This window comes from Heptranchias perlo, chromosome 20 (assembly GCF_035084215.1).
Source record: "Heptranchias perlo isolate sHepPer1 chromosome 20, sHepPer1.hap1, whole genome shotgun sequence".
In the NCBI taxonomy this organism is placed as follows: domain Eukaryota; kingdom Metazoa; phylum Chordata; class Chondrichthyes; order Hexanchiformes; family Hexanchidae; genus Heptranchias; species Heptranchias perlo.
In genome coordinates this window covers 6,480,964-6,495,974 of record NC_090344.1, presented here as the reverse complement: position 1 = coordinate 6,495,974, position 15,011 = coordinate 6,480,964, and the positions used below count along the sequence as shown (strand labels likewise).

General features: G+C 45.9%; 1 non-coding gene across 1 annotated transcript; it reads right to left on the bottom strand.

Moving 5' to 3' along the window:
* Positions 1-93: 93 nt before the first annotated feature.
* trnav-aac (transfer RNA valine (anticodon AAC)) lies at positions 94-166 on the bottom strand. The gene has a single exon. It is a non-coding gene; the product is annotated as a tRNA-Val (tRNA).
* Between the last annotated feature and the right edge of the window lie 14,845 nt (positions 167-15,011).

Here is a 15,011-nt window from a genome sequence, read left to right as displayed (position 1 = left end):
GCATGTAAACATTAAACGGTTCGTGAGAACCCGACTCTAATTCGGGACCAGAAAGGAGATCGACTCATGGAGGCAGAAGGGGTGGCCCAAAAATGTTTCTGCCGGGTTTCGAACCGAGGTCCTCTCGCGTGTTAGGCGACCGTGATAACCACTACACTACAGAAACTTTGCCGCACACGTTGTTGTCGGAAACCCTCAGAAGATCGCTGCCGTCTGCAAATGCTCTCAGTGTGGGAGACGGGTCCTTTTCCCGAACAGGGAATTAACTTCTCCAAAATAGTTCACCGTATTAATTTCGCAATGCTCATTAAATTATGAAAAAAGACGAATTGTTGTTCAAATCGCCATTAATGAACGAATAACTTTCTGTTTCAGGCTGACGGGAATCCTGACTTGTTTTTTGATTCATTCACCAGGCAGAATATAGAAAGTTCAGAGGGGAACTGAAAGGGGAATTAAGTGGGGCAAAGAGAATACTTTGCATATGTCTTTACCAAGGGTGAAGTTGCTGCCAGAGTCTCAGCATAGGAAGATATAGTTGAGATACTGAATGGGTTAAACATTGATAAAGAACGGGTACTTGAAAGGCCAGCTGCACTTGAAGTCGATAAGTCACCCGATCCGGATGGGATGCATCCTCGGTTGCTGAGGGAAGTAAGAGGGGAAATTGTGGAGGTACTGGCCATAATCTTCCAAACATCCAAAGATACGGGAGTGGTGCAGAGGACTGGAGAATTGCAAATGTTACACCCTTCTTCAAAAAAGAGTGCAAGGGTGAACCCAGCAACAAGCGGCCAGTCAGGTAATCTCAGTGGTGGGGAAACGTTTCGAACCGATAATCTGGGACAGAATTAACAGTCACTTGGACGAGTGTGGATTGATTAGGAAAAGCCAGCACGGATTTGTTAAAGGCCAATCGTGTATAACTGACCTGATGGAATATTTTGATGCGTTAACATCGAGGGTAGATGAAAGCAATGCAGTTGATGCAGTGTATATGGATTTTCAAAAGGCGTTTGATAAAGTGCCGCACTTTAGGCTTATCAGTAAGTTTGTGGCCCATGGATTAAAGGGGGCAGTAGAAACATGGATACAGAATTAGTTAAGGGACAGGAAAGAGAGTGTCGTGGAGAACGGCTGTTTTGCGGAATGAAGGGAGTTGTACAGTGGTGTTCCCCAGGGGTCAATGCTGGGACCACTGCTTTTCTTGATATTTTTTAATGATTTGGACTTGGGTGTACAGGGCACAACTTCAAAATTTGCAGATGACATAAAATTTGGAAGGGTAGTAAAGAGTGTGCAGGAGAGTAATAATCTGCAAGAGGTTATAGACAGGCTGGTGGCATAGCGGACAAGTGGCAGATTAAATTTAACGCAGAAAAATGCGTACTGATCCATTTCGGTCGGAAGAACGAGTAGAGACAATATAAACTAAAGGGCACAACTCTAAAAGAGGTACAGGAACAGATAGATATGGGGGTTTATGTGCACAGCTGGTTGAAGGTGGCAGAGCAGGTTGAGAAAGCCATTAAAAAGCATCCGGGATCCTGGGCTTTATAAATCGAGGCATAGAGTACAAAAGTATGGAAGACATTATGAAACTTAATAAAACACTGGTTCGGCCACAACGGGAGTATTGTGTCCAGTTCTGGGCACCGCACTTTCGTAAAGATGTGAAGGCCTTCGAGAGGGTGCAGAAGAGATTTACTAAAATTATTAAAGGGATGACCTACTTTAGTTACGTGGATAGACTGGAGAAGCTGGGATTGTTCTCCTTGGAACAGAGACGGTTGCGAGGAGAATTTATAGAGGTATTCAAGATCATGATGGGTCTGGACAGAATAGATGGGGAGAAACCTTTCCCATTGGCTGAAGTGTCAAGAACCAGAGGATATCGATTTCAGGTGATTGGCAAAAAAGCCAAAGGTGACATGAGGAAAAACTTTTTCAAACAGCGAATGGTTCGAACCTGGAATGCACTGCCCGAGGGGGTGGTGGAGGCAGGTTCAACCTCGGGCTTCAAAAGGGAACTGGATAATTACTTCAAAGGAAAAGAATTGCCGGGCGACGGCGATCGGATGGGAAAGTGGGACCAGCTGGATTGCTGTTGCATTGAGCCGAAGGGTCTCCTTCCGTGCTGCAACCTTTCTCCGAAATCTATGATTTCATGGGATGTAGGTGTCGCTGACAATGCCAGCATTTATTGCCCATCCTTAATTGCCCTTGAGAAGGTGGTGGTGAGCCGCCTTCCTGAACCGCTGAAGTCCGTGTGCTGAAGGTTCTCCAACAGTGCTGTTTGATAGGGAGTTCCAGGATTGCGACCAAGTGATGATGAAGGAACGGCGATATATTTCCAAGTGAGGATGATGTGTGACTTGGAGGGGAATGTTCAGGTTGTGTTGTTCCCATGTGCCTGCTGCTCTTGTCCTTCTACGTGGTAGAGGTCGCGGGTTTGGGTGGTGCTGTCGAAGAAGCCTTATCGAATAGCACTGCTACATTGCATCTTATAGATGGTACACACTGCAGCCACGGTGCGCTGGTCGTGGAGGGAGTGAATGTTTAAGGTAGTGAATGGAGTGCCATTCAAGCGGGCTGCTTTGTCCTGGATGGTGTCGAGCTTCTTGAGTGTTGTTGGAGCTATACTCATCCAGGCAAGTGGACAGTATTCCATCACACTCCTGACTTGCGCCTTGGAGATGGTGGAAAGGCTTTGGTGAGTCACTCGCCGCAGAATTCACAGCCTCTGACCTGTTCTTGTTGCCACAATATTTATGCGGCTGGTGCAATTAAGTTTCTGTTCAATGGTGACCCCCAGGATTTTGATGGTGGGGGATTCAGCCATGGTAATGCCGTTGAATGTCAAGGGGAGGTGATTAGACTCTCTCTTGTTGGAGATGGTCATTGTCTCGAACTTGCCTGGTGGGAATGCTGCTTGCTACTTATCAGCCCAAGCCTGGTTATTGTCCAGGTCTGGCTGCATGCGGGCTCGGGCTGCCTCATTATTTGAGGGTTGCGAATGGAACTGAACACTGTGCAATCATCAGCGAACATCCCCATTTCTGACCTTATGATGGAAGGAAGGTCATTGATGAAGCAGCTGAAGTTGGTTGAACCGAGGAAACTGCCTTGAGGAACTCCTGCAGCAATGCCCTGCGGCTGAGATGATTGGCCTCCAACAACCACTACCATCTTCCTTTTTGCTAGGTATGACTCTAGCCAGTGGATAGATTTCCCCTAATTCCCATTGACTTCAATTTAGTCGGGCTCCTTGGTGCCACACTCGGTGAAATGCTGCCTTGATATTAAAGGCAGTCACTCTCACCTCACCTCTGGAATTCAGCTCTTTTGTCCATGTTTCAACCAAGGCTGAAATGAGGTCTGGAGCCGAGTTGTCCTGGCGGAACCCAAACTGAGCATCGGTGAGCAGGTTATTGGTAAGTAAGTGCCTCTTGATAGCACTGTCGTCATAGAGTCATAGAGTCATAGAGTCATACAGCACGGATAGAGGCCCTTCGGCCCATCGTGTCCGCGCCGGCCATCAGCCCTGTCTACTCTAATCCCATATTCCAGCATTTGGTCCGTAGCCTTGTATGCTATGGCATTTCAAGTGCTCATCCAAATGCTTCTTGAATGTTGTGAGGGTTCCTGCCTCCACAACCCTTTCAGACAGTGAGTTCCAGACTCCAACCACCCTCTGGGTGAAAAAGTTCTTTCTCAAATCCCCTCTAAACCTCCCGCCTTTTACCTTGAATCTATGTCCCCTTGTTATAGAACCCGCAACGAAGGGAAAAAGCTCCTTAGTATCCATCCTATCTGTGCCCCTCATAATTTTGTACACCTCAATCATGTCCCCCCTCAGCCTCCTCTGCTCCAAGGAAAACAAACCCAATCTTCCCAGTCTCTCTTCATAGCTGAAGCGCTCCAGCCCTGGTAACATCCTGGTGAATCTCCTCTGCACCCTCTCCAAAGCGATCACATCCTTCCTGTAGTGTGGCGACCAGAACTGCACACAGTACTCCAGCTGTGGCCTAACCAGTGTTTTATACCTTCCATCGCTTTGCTGGTGATTGAGAGTCGACTGATGGAGCGTATTTGGCCTGATTGGATTTGTCCTGCTTATTGTGGACAGGACACACCTGGGCAATTTTCCACATTGTTGGATAGATGCCAGTGTTGTCGCTGCACTGGAACAGCTTGGCTAGAGGCGCGACTAGTTCTGGAGCACAAATCTTCAGCACGACAGCCGAGATGTTGTCGGCGCCCATAGCCTTTGCTGTATCCAGTGCATTCAGCCGTTTGTTCAGATCACGTGGAGTGAATCGAATTGGCTGAAGACCTGCTTCCGTGATGGTGGGGATATTGGGAGGAGGCCGAGATGAATCATCCACTCAGCACTTCTGGCTGAAGATGGTTGCAAAAGTTTCAGGCTTGTCTTTTGCACTCACGTGCTGGACTCCGCCATCATTGAGGATGGGGATGTTTGCAGAGCCTCCTCCTCCCGTTAGTTGTTTAATTGTCCACCACCATTCACGACTGGATGTGGCAGGACTGCAGAGCTTTGATCTGATCCGTTGGTTGTGGAATCGCTTAGCTCTGTCGATAGCATGTTGCTTCTGCTGTTTAGCATGCATGTAGTCCTGTGTTGTAGCTTCACCAGGATGGCACCTCATTTTTAGGTACGCCTCGTGCTTTTCCTGGCATGCTCTTCTACACTCCTCATTGAACCAGGGTTGATCCCCTGGCTTGTTGGTAATGTTAGAGTGGGGAATATGCCGGGCCATGAGGTTACAGATTGTGCTGGAATACAATTCTGCTGCTGCTGATGGCCCACCGCACCTCATGGATGCCTAGTTTTGAGCTGCCAGATCTGTTCTGAACCTTTCCCATTTAGCACGGTGGTAGTGCCACAAAACACGTTGGATGGTGTCGTCATTGTGAAGACGGGAATTCGTGTCCACGAGGGCTGTGCGGTGGTCACTCCTACCAATGCTGTCATCGACAGATACATCTGCGACAAGAAGATTGGTGAGAGACGAGGTCAAGCAGGTTTTTCCCACCTCTTGGTTCACTCACCACCTGCCGCATGCCGAGTCTGACAGCTATGGCCTTCAGGACTCAGCCAGCTCGTTCAGTAGTGGTGCTACCGAGCCTCTCTTGGTGATAGACATTGAAGTCCCCCACCATAGTACATTCTGTGCCCTTTCCACCCTCAGTGCTTCCCAACATGGAAGAGGACTGATTCATCAGCTAAGGGAGGACGTTAGGTGGTAATCAGCAGGAGGTTTCCCTGCCCATGTTTTACCTGATGTCATGAGATTTCATGCGGTTCGGCGTCGATGTTGAGGGCTCCCTCCTAACTGTTGATCACTGTACCGCCACCTCCGGTCGATCTGCCCTGCCGATGGGACAGAGCATACCCAGAGATGTATGATGGAAGAGTTTGGGACCTTGGCTGAAAGTTCCGATTCTGTGAGTATGGCTATGTCAGGCTGTTGCTTGACTCGTCTGTGGGACAGCTCTCCCAATTTTTGCGCATGTCCCCAGATGTCAGTGAGGAGGCCTTTGGAGGATGAACAAGGGCTTGGTTTGCCTTTGTCGTCTCCGGTGCCGAGTGTTCCATCCGGTTTTATTCTTATTATGATTTTTTTTTGGTGAGATTGTGCAACTGAGTGGCTTCCTGGGCCATTTCAGAGGGCAATTGAGAATCAAGCACATTGCTGTGGGTCTGGAGTCACATATCGGCCAAACCGGGTAAGGACGGCAGGTTTCCTTCCCAAAAGGGCATTACTGAACCAGATGGGTTTTTGCGACAATCCAGAAGTTTCATGGTCGTCTTTACTGATTACAGTTTTTTAAATTCCCGATTTTATTGAATTGAATTTAAATTTCCCACTTGCCGTAGCGAGATTTGAACGCATATTTTTGGATAAATTAGTGCAGGCTGCTTGTATTATTAATTTAGTAACATAACCACTATATTACCGTGCAAAGCTAGTTAAGTCTATGGTCAATCGTGCCCCCCAGGATGTTGATGATGGGGGATTCGGCGATTGTGTTGCCGTTAAATATTAAGGGGAGGTGGTTTTTGGATATGATCATTGCCTGGCTGTTGAATGTTACTTGCCACTTATGAGCCCAAGTCTGAATGTTGCCCAGGTCTTGCTGCATGCAGGCACGGACTGCTTCATTATCTGAGGGGTTGCGATTGGAACTGAAAACTGTGTAATCATCAGTAAACGTCCTCACTCCTGACCTTTGGATGGAGAGAAGGTCATTGATGAAGCAGCTGAAGATGGTTGAGACTAGGACAGTGTCCTGAGGATCTCTTGCAGCAATGTCCTGGGACTGAGATGATTGGCCTCCAACAACCATACCATCTTCCTTTGTGCTGGGTATGACTCCAGTCACTGGAGAGTTTCCCCCTGATTCCCATTGACTTCAACTTTCCTAAGGCTCCATGATGCTACACTCGGTCAATGCTGTCTTGATGTCCAGGGCAGTCACTCTCACCTCACCTCTGGAATTCAGCTCTTTTGTCCATGTTTGGACCAAGGCTGTAATGAGGTCTGGAGCCCAGTGGTCCTGGCGGAACCCAAACTGAGCTTCGGTGAGCAGGTTCTTGGTGAGTACGTGTTGCTTGATAGCACTGCCGACGACTCCTTGCATCACTTTGCTGATGATTGAGAGGAGACTGATGGAGCGGTAATTGACTGGATTGGATTTTTCCTGCTTTTTCTGTAGAGGACATACCTGAGCAATTATCAACGTTGTCGGTTTTCCACCTTGGTGACCAAGTGACAGTATAAACTTTAATAAGTTTTTTTGTGTTTTGCCTGAGTTGAATTGTCATCCGTTCCCATTTTACAGTCGTGACTTTCGGACTTGGTTAAAAATGTTCCATGTTTATGATTCAAGGAATCTGGTGCAGTTAAATTCCTCACCTCAATTACACAGAAGGGCGACGAATGCTCCACTTTATCGTACAACCCCAACTCGTGCCGCCTCAATTAAAGTACATGAAATATTGCCCCCCACTATTGCACAACCACAAATGTGTACATACAAAGTGTGCGTGCGTTTGCTTGACTGTGATATTATGCAACAGCAGCCGCCAATCACTCCGTGTCAATGGAACGTTTGTGAGCGACGAAAATCGAAACCCACCCGGACAGTCTTGGAATATCAATGTCCGGGCTCAATCCACTCGGCCATGCTCTATGCCTCCATGCAGTGTTGTCCAGGAGAAATTGCTGACGAGCCGCAGGCGTGGCTATGGTGACATCGTTTTAGGCGCATGAACGAATTTTAGTAGAAAACATCTTACACACAAACAATATACAGTACTTCACATGTGTATATTTCATAGCAAACATCTCCCACCATTCAGTAACCGAGGAAGTAAAGCACTCACAACGATCAAAACACCCCTACACTCTGCTTTTCACCATTTTATCAAAAACACACAAAACGTTTAAAGTCCACATGCATACGTCATGCGAATATGAGTATTGAGATCACAGGCCCAAAGACTGTGTCCATTACTCATTCTTATTTAATAATCGCAATTGCAATTAACCACATCTGGATTCCCATTTTGCCAGATGAGGCGAGTGGCTGAGGTATTGGAACAACTGGTCAATGCCACAATGGATTGATTCCACGGGCCGTGTTCTGCTGACCCCAAACACTACACATTCTTACAACCAATAAAAACAAACCTGCCGTGGACGGATGTCGGGTTGGCTTTCTGGAAGCAGCAAATCAACTGCGCGGAAAAATCACCTCCAGCATCGGGAACAAAAAAAATCCGACATGTGAAGGACTGAATGTGAGAATTTGAAACCACACCACGAGGGGAAATTGCGATCTGAATACAGCGCCTAAGACCGCTCGCTCATCCTGACTCCAACAACTGTAATTTACCGACCCTGATTGTCTCAATGAGGCCTAATGACAGTTTCACTCACTTTGGTTCTCGGTCAATCCTGCTGGAAGGCCAAGTGATCAGGATATAAACTTCCCGGAGCTTCCTCTACCTGTGTTCGGTGTCTGTGAAGGCTTGGTCGGGCCGTGGTATCCAGTTTCCCAGGGAAGGGCAGTAATGCTCGGTCTGAGACTGTATTCGCTGCTTTCAGTTGGCAGCCGGTGATTGGAGAGAGCAAGGCCGGACAGGCGGCCTGAATGGCGCTGCTGTCACGGTCTCACGCACTCCGGGAGCTGGGGAACAGCGAACAACTGATGGGATTGTTGCTGCGTCTGAAATGCGGGTTAGAACTGCTGTTGTTAACGGAGGCAGCGCTGCAGGATCCTTGAATGATCCCTCACAAATCAACTGAAACCTGTCGGATTGTGAGTACAATTTGACTTTTCCAAAGTAAGGGGAGTGACAATCATTGCGGAAAAATGGGAAACAGTTTGCGTCTTGCTCACTGCAGAAATATCCACGTCACAGCGAGACAGCTCTCCGTCAAACAATGAGTCTTCTCTTCGGACCTGGTCTGTCAAGAAGATTTCTGATTTCCTTGAAGCCGATCTCGGTTTTTTATTTATTGTTCGTGTGCCTGCTCTCCGATCGCCGGCTAATTGGTGGAATATCAGCCGTGCTCAACTGATAGCAGCAAATAAGAGACACATTAGAAACCCGGCAATGCGAGACAATGAATGTTAAGGTAACAGTTACCCCCTTCTCTCTGTGAGTGGACTTGAACCACCAACCATTATCAATAAGCAATTGTGCGACAGAAACACGATGCCTTACGAACTGAACCATTAATTTTCGGAGCGAAAGCTTCAGCTTGCAGCGATAAATATAACTGCTGTCTTATCATCAGTTTACTTTTCAAAAATAAAGGCTGTGCAGCTTGCACGATTGAAAATCGGTGCTGTCATATTTCTGAACTTCAAACTCCCCTTGCCCCTAAATGCCTCTATGTTGGAAGACTCAGTCACCCAGTGATGGACAGCATTGATCTTTCGAGCTGTGATTCACCATCCTCCATTTCAGTAATATTCAGGTTTGCTGAAAATAAGATGAGTTGAAATGAGCAAATCCAACGAACCGGCCTATAACGCTACACGGCATCTATAAAGTTGTCTCTTGCACTCACAGTGAAGCGGACCGTAGTTTTCACTTTTAAACCAGTGGTTGTAATGTTAAGAAAAAAATGTGTCGGAGAAAGACTGGATTTCAGAGGGTGACTCCGGGCCAGAGTAAAGTTCAGTTAAAAATTATGATTGCCGAGCAGCTGAACAGTGGATATGGAATTCCTGTGAGACTGCACTGCGCGCTGTCCAGATCTGCTTGGATCGATGTTCCTTCAACTCATCACGAACAGGGACAGTTCGACTCCAAGTTCCTTTTCCCTGGCGCTTGTGATATTTCAAAAATTGGATAAGACCCGTGCCTGGTCCAAGCTCGTCACTTACACGCTGACAGGGACAAAGCGGCGACAGTGAGCTTCGGTGAGATGAAAGCCGAGGCCGATTTCACGGTCGAATGTAATAGCCAACAAAACCCATTCAAAGCAAGTGCAGGTCACTGAGGTGCCTTTAAAGTTCAGATTGTTTGCACTGAACTTCTTCCCAAAGCGTTTGAGATTCACGTGGGGCGATTTGGGGACTTCGTTTCATTTTATGCAAAAGTTTCAACTGAAGTTCAAGGTCAAAAGCCCTGGGACCACTGTTGTTCTCAATTTATCGGTGCTGGGACCACTGTTGTTCTCAATTTATCGGTGCTGGGACCATTGTTGTTCACAATTTTTCTGTGCTGGGACCGTTGTTGTTCACAGTTTATTGGTGCTGGGACAGTTGTTGTTCACAGTTTATCGTGCAGGGACCACTGTTGTTCACAATTTATCGGTGCTGGGACGATTGTTGTTCACAATTTATCGGTGCTGGCGCCACTGTTGTTCACAATTTGTATTAATTATTTGGACATGGAAATCGGAAGTACAATTTCAAAATTTGCGGACGACACCGAATTGGGTGCTGTAGTTAATACAAAAGAAAAATGCGAAAAATACAGGAAGACATTAGTAAACTTGCAGAATGGGCGTGTAAATGGCATATTAATTTCAATATAGTTAAGTGTGAGGGGGTGCATTTTGGTAGAAAGAATAAGTAGGCCACATACTGCTGGATAATAAGAGTCTAAATGGAGGAGAGGAGCAAAGGGATCTATGGGTACATAGACAAATCATTAAAAGTCACGACGCAGGTTAATAAGGCTATAAGAAAACAAACCAAGCACCGGGGTTCATTTCTAGAGGGATAGAATTGAAAAGCAGAGAAGTTATATTAAACTTTCAGTGAGCCTAGGTTAGACAACATTTGGAGTGCTGGCTACAGTTCAGGTCTCCATATAATAAGAAGGATATAGGGGTAATGGGGAAGGTGCAATAAGATTCACAAGGATGCTACCAGGGCTGAGAGGATATACTTATCAGGAAAGGCTGAACAGGCTAAGGCTCTTTTCTCTAGAAAAGAGAAGGCCGAGATGTGACCTGATAGAAGTAATGAAGATAATGAAATGGTTTGATACGGTAGACATGGAGAAAATCTTTCCACTTGCCTTGTGGAGGTGTCCAAAACTAGTGATCATAAGTATAAAATAGTCACTGATAAATCCAATAGTCAATTCAGGATAAACTTCTTTACCCAGGCTGTGGTCGAAATGTGGAGCACGCTAGCACAAAGAGTAGTTGAGACAAACAGCACAGATATATTTAAAGGAAAACTAGTTAAGCACACAAAGGAGAAAGGAATAGAAGGATATGCTGATCGGGATGGATGTGGAAGGGTGAGAGAAGGCTCGTGTGGTGCATCAACGCCAGCTTTGACAAGTTGGGCCGAATGGCCTGTTTCGGTGCTGTAGACTCTATGTAAAAGTCGAGGGCAGAAAGAGACACCTCCCTGAAACTGGGGAACTCGGGAGACAGACTTTAGAGTAAGGTTCTGTATAATTAGAATGAGCAAATAAAACATTAATTCTGGAACATCCAGAATCCGATCAACTCTAAAAACAACTGTTAACCCCGCGTGATTTGAACACGCAGCTTTCCTGTGACACAATAAGTAATGTGGATGGAAGCAGGAAGTTGAAAAGTGACGTTGACAGATTAAGAGAGTGGGCAAAACTGCGGCAAATAGAGTTCAATGTGGGAAAGTGCGAGGTCATCCACTTTTGTCCGAAGAAAGATAGATCAGAGTATTTTCTAAATGACGAGAAGCTAGGAATTGTGGCGGAGTAGACAGATTTAGGGGTCTAATCACAGAAACCACTGCCAACGAGCGTGCAGGTACAAAACATAATTCAGATCAATAACGGACTATTTGAATGGTTCGTTAGCTCACGTGATTAGTCAAAATCGCGGGTTTGATCCCTGTGCGGGCAATCAGAAGCTCACTGCATTTGTTCCGGTTTTTTGCAACTCTTAAAATCCAACCTTTACAAGCAAATCCACACTCCGAGTCAAGGGAATTTTTCTGGTTAACATCGATTGCATCTTTGCCCCCGGGGCGGAAAAAACAGATCTTTATTTTTATTTGTCTTCCTCTGGTTTGCAGATAAACGTTTAAATCGCGGCCTGTTCCCATTAATGGCCAGAAGCAGTAACAGACAGACAGAGCGGGTCTGACCGCCCCGAGATCTGGAAAAGACATCAGTTTAGGACAAATGCATCAAATAAAATGGTCACCTGGAACCGGGGGAGATAAAACCAAGAGAAAAAGGCAGAGGGGAATAGAGAAATAAAAGCTAAAGGAATACGATCGAAATTTTCCCAAACTTCATTCCTTTCTATTCCATCCTCAATCCTTCAGTGGCGGATATAAAATATCACTGTAAATAAATGCAAGAATCGACCCAAATCTGATTCTGGGGAATGAGATGGGCCAAGTGGAGCAAATGTCAGTGGGGGAACGTTTAGGGAACAGCGATCATTTCATCATAAGATTTAGAATCCATAAGGTTTATGGAAAAGAACAAGGAGCAATCTCGAGTAAAATTAGTTAATTGATGAGGGCCAATTTCAGTGGGTTGGGTACGGGTCTCCCAGGGTAAATTGGAATCAAAGATTGGCAGGCAAAACTGTAATTGAACAATGGGCGGCCTTTAAAGAAGTGATGGTTCAGGTACAGTCTAGGTACATTCCCACGAGGGGGAAAAGTAGGGCAAATAAAGCCAGAACTCCCTGGATGACGAAAGAGACAGAGAGTAAGGTGAAACAGAAAAAAAGAGGCGTAGGACAGATGTCAGGTTGATAATACAAGTGAGAACTCGGCAGAATGTAGAGAGTTCAGAGGGGAACTGAAAAGTGAAAAAGGGGCATAGAGTATAAGTATAGACTGGTGGCAAACATAAAAGGGAATCCAAAAGTCTTCTTTTGGCACATGAACAGTAAACGGGTAGGAAGAGGAGGGGTGGGACCGATTAGGGGCCAAAAAGGAGAGCTACGCATGGAGGCAAAGTGCATGGCTGTGGTACAAAATGAGTACGTTGCATTTGTCTTTACCAAGGAAGAAGATGCTGCAAAGTTACAGTAAAAGAAGTAGTTGAGATACGAGGCTATAAATTGTTAAAGAAGAGGTATTAGAAAGGCCAGCTGTATTTAAAGTAGATCAGTCACCTGGTCCGGATGGGATGTATCCAAGGTTGCTGTGGGAATGAAGGGTGGAAATTGTGGTGGTGCTGGCCATAATCTTCCAATCATCCTTAGATATGCGGGTGGTGCCAGAGGACTGGAGAATTGCTAATATTACATCCTTGTTCAAAAAGGCGTGTATGGAAAAACCCAGGAACTACAGGCCAGTCACTTTAACCTCGGTGAAGGGGAAACTTTTAGAAACGATAATCCGAGACAAAGTTAATCGTCACTTGGATAAGTGTGGATTAATTAAGGAAAGCAGCACGGATTTGTTGAAGGCAAATCGTGTTTAACTAACTTGATTGAGTTTTTTGTTGAAGTAAGAGAGAGAGTCTATGAGGGCGATGTGGTTGACATGATATGTATGGACTACCAATAGGCGTTTGATAAAGTGTTGTATAATAGGCTTGTCATCAAAGTTGAAGCCCATGGAATAAAAGGGGCTGTGACCGTATGAAATTGGCTAAGTGACAGTAAACAGAGAGCAGTGGTGAACGGTTGTTTATCAGACTGGAGGGAGGTCTACAGTCGTGTTCCCCACGGGCCGGTACTCGGACGACTGCTTTTCTTGATATATATTAATGACTTGGACTTTGGTGTACAGGGCACAAATTCAAAATTAGCATATGACACAAAGCTTGGAAGTGTAGTGAACAGCGAGGGGGACAGTGATAGGACAAAGACAGGCTGGTGGAATGGGCGGACACATGGCAGATCAAATTTAATGCAGATAAGTGCGAAGCGATACATTTTGTGAGGAAGAACGAGGAGAGGCGGAATAAACTAAAGAGCACAATTCGAAAGGAGTTGCAAGAACCGAGAAATCTGAACAAATATTTAAAGGTGGCAGGGCAAATTGAGAAAGCGGTTAAAAATGCACACGGGATCGTGGGCTTTACAAATAGAGGCATAGAGTGTAAAAACAAGGAAGTTACAATGAGCCTTTATAAAACACTGCTTCGGCCACAACTGCAGTATTGTGTCCAGTTCTGGGCACCGCACTTTAGGAAGGCTGTGAAGGCCTTAGAGAGGGTGCAGAAGAGATTTAATAGAATGGTTGTAGGGATGAAGGACTTCAGTTCCGTGGGTGGACTGGAGAAGCTGGGGTTGTTCTCCTTAGAGCAGAGAATGTTGAGAGGAGATTTGGTCGATGTATTTAAAATCATGAAGAGTCCAGACAGGGTAGATAGAGAGAAACTGCTCCCATGGTCGGAAGAGTCAAGAACCAGAGGACAAAGATTTATGGTGATTGCAAAAGAATCAAAGTCGACATGAGGTAAAACGATTTTACACAGCGAGTAGTTAAGATCTGGAATTCACTGCCTGAGTGAGTGCTGGAGGCAAATTCAATCGTGGCTTTCAAAATGGAACTGGATAAGTACTTGAAGGGAAAAGGTGCTGGGCTACGGGTGAACTGCGGGGGAGTGTGACGAGCTGGATTGCTCTTGCAAAGGGCAAGCACGGACCCGACGCGCCAAATGGTCTCCTTCCGTGCTGAAACCATTCTATGATTCTAGGATTCAAAGAAGCAGAAACTAAATAACTCAAACTGCCGAAACACGAGATCAGAAGACCTTTATTCTAACGCCCTCCCAACTGAGCTATTTCCGCCCCACTGTTAATTGAACGTTGTGTCCTTATGTTGGAAGAACGTATAACCCCGGGAGGAATTGCCCCTCCCGGTCATTCCGCACTTCATGTATAAACATCGCACTCATATATACAGACCCATAGTTCATATATAAACATCGTACTCATATCTACACTCCCACAGTTCACATATAAACATCGCACTCATGTCCACACTCCCACAGTTCATATATAAACATCGCACTCATATCTACACTCCCACAGTTTATAAAGGAACAGCGCACTGCTACACCACACCCACTTTATATGTACCCAAAGTCTTGTTTATGGTTCTCATCAAAGTCTGAACACTGAAAGTTCAACTGTTTTCCAGATACTGTCCGTCCTGCTTTGTGTTTTTCAGCATCGGATTTCCCGCAGACCGGCAAAGGGAGCGGAATAGCGGTCCTGCCGGTGAATGCTGCTTTTAACGAAAGTCTCGGCGTCCAGGAGCTGGCGGGGATTGGAAAGCTCTTGTGTCACACGAAGTGTCTGAACGGCCCGGATCCACCTGAAGGTCATCAGCGCGGTGCCTCCACGTCGTGCTGCAATGTTCGTGTGTCTGACATGAAACTAAAAGGCGGCTTGTTGGAAAACGTTGTGGTCACAGTTTCTTTTTGTAATTGAACCTAAATCTTTCAAGATGGAATGTTTTCATTGCTGCTTCACCATAAACAATACCTTATTCCGAAATTTGATTCTTCCGTCCCCAAAGTCAGAGATAAAATCGCACGAACC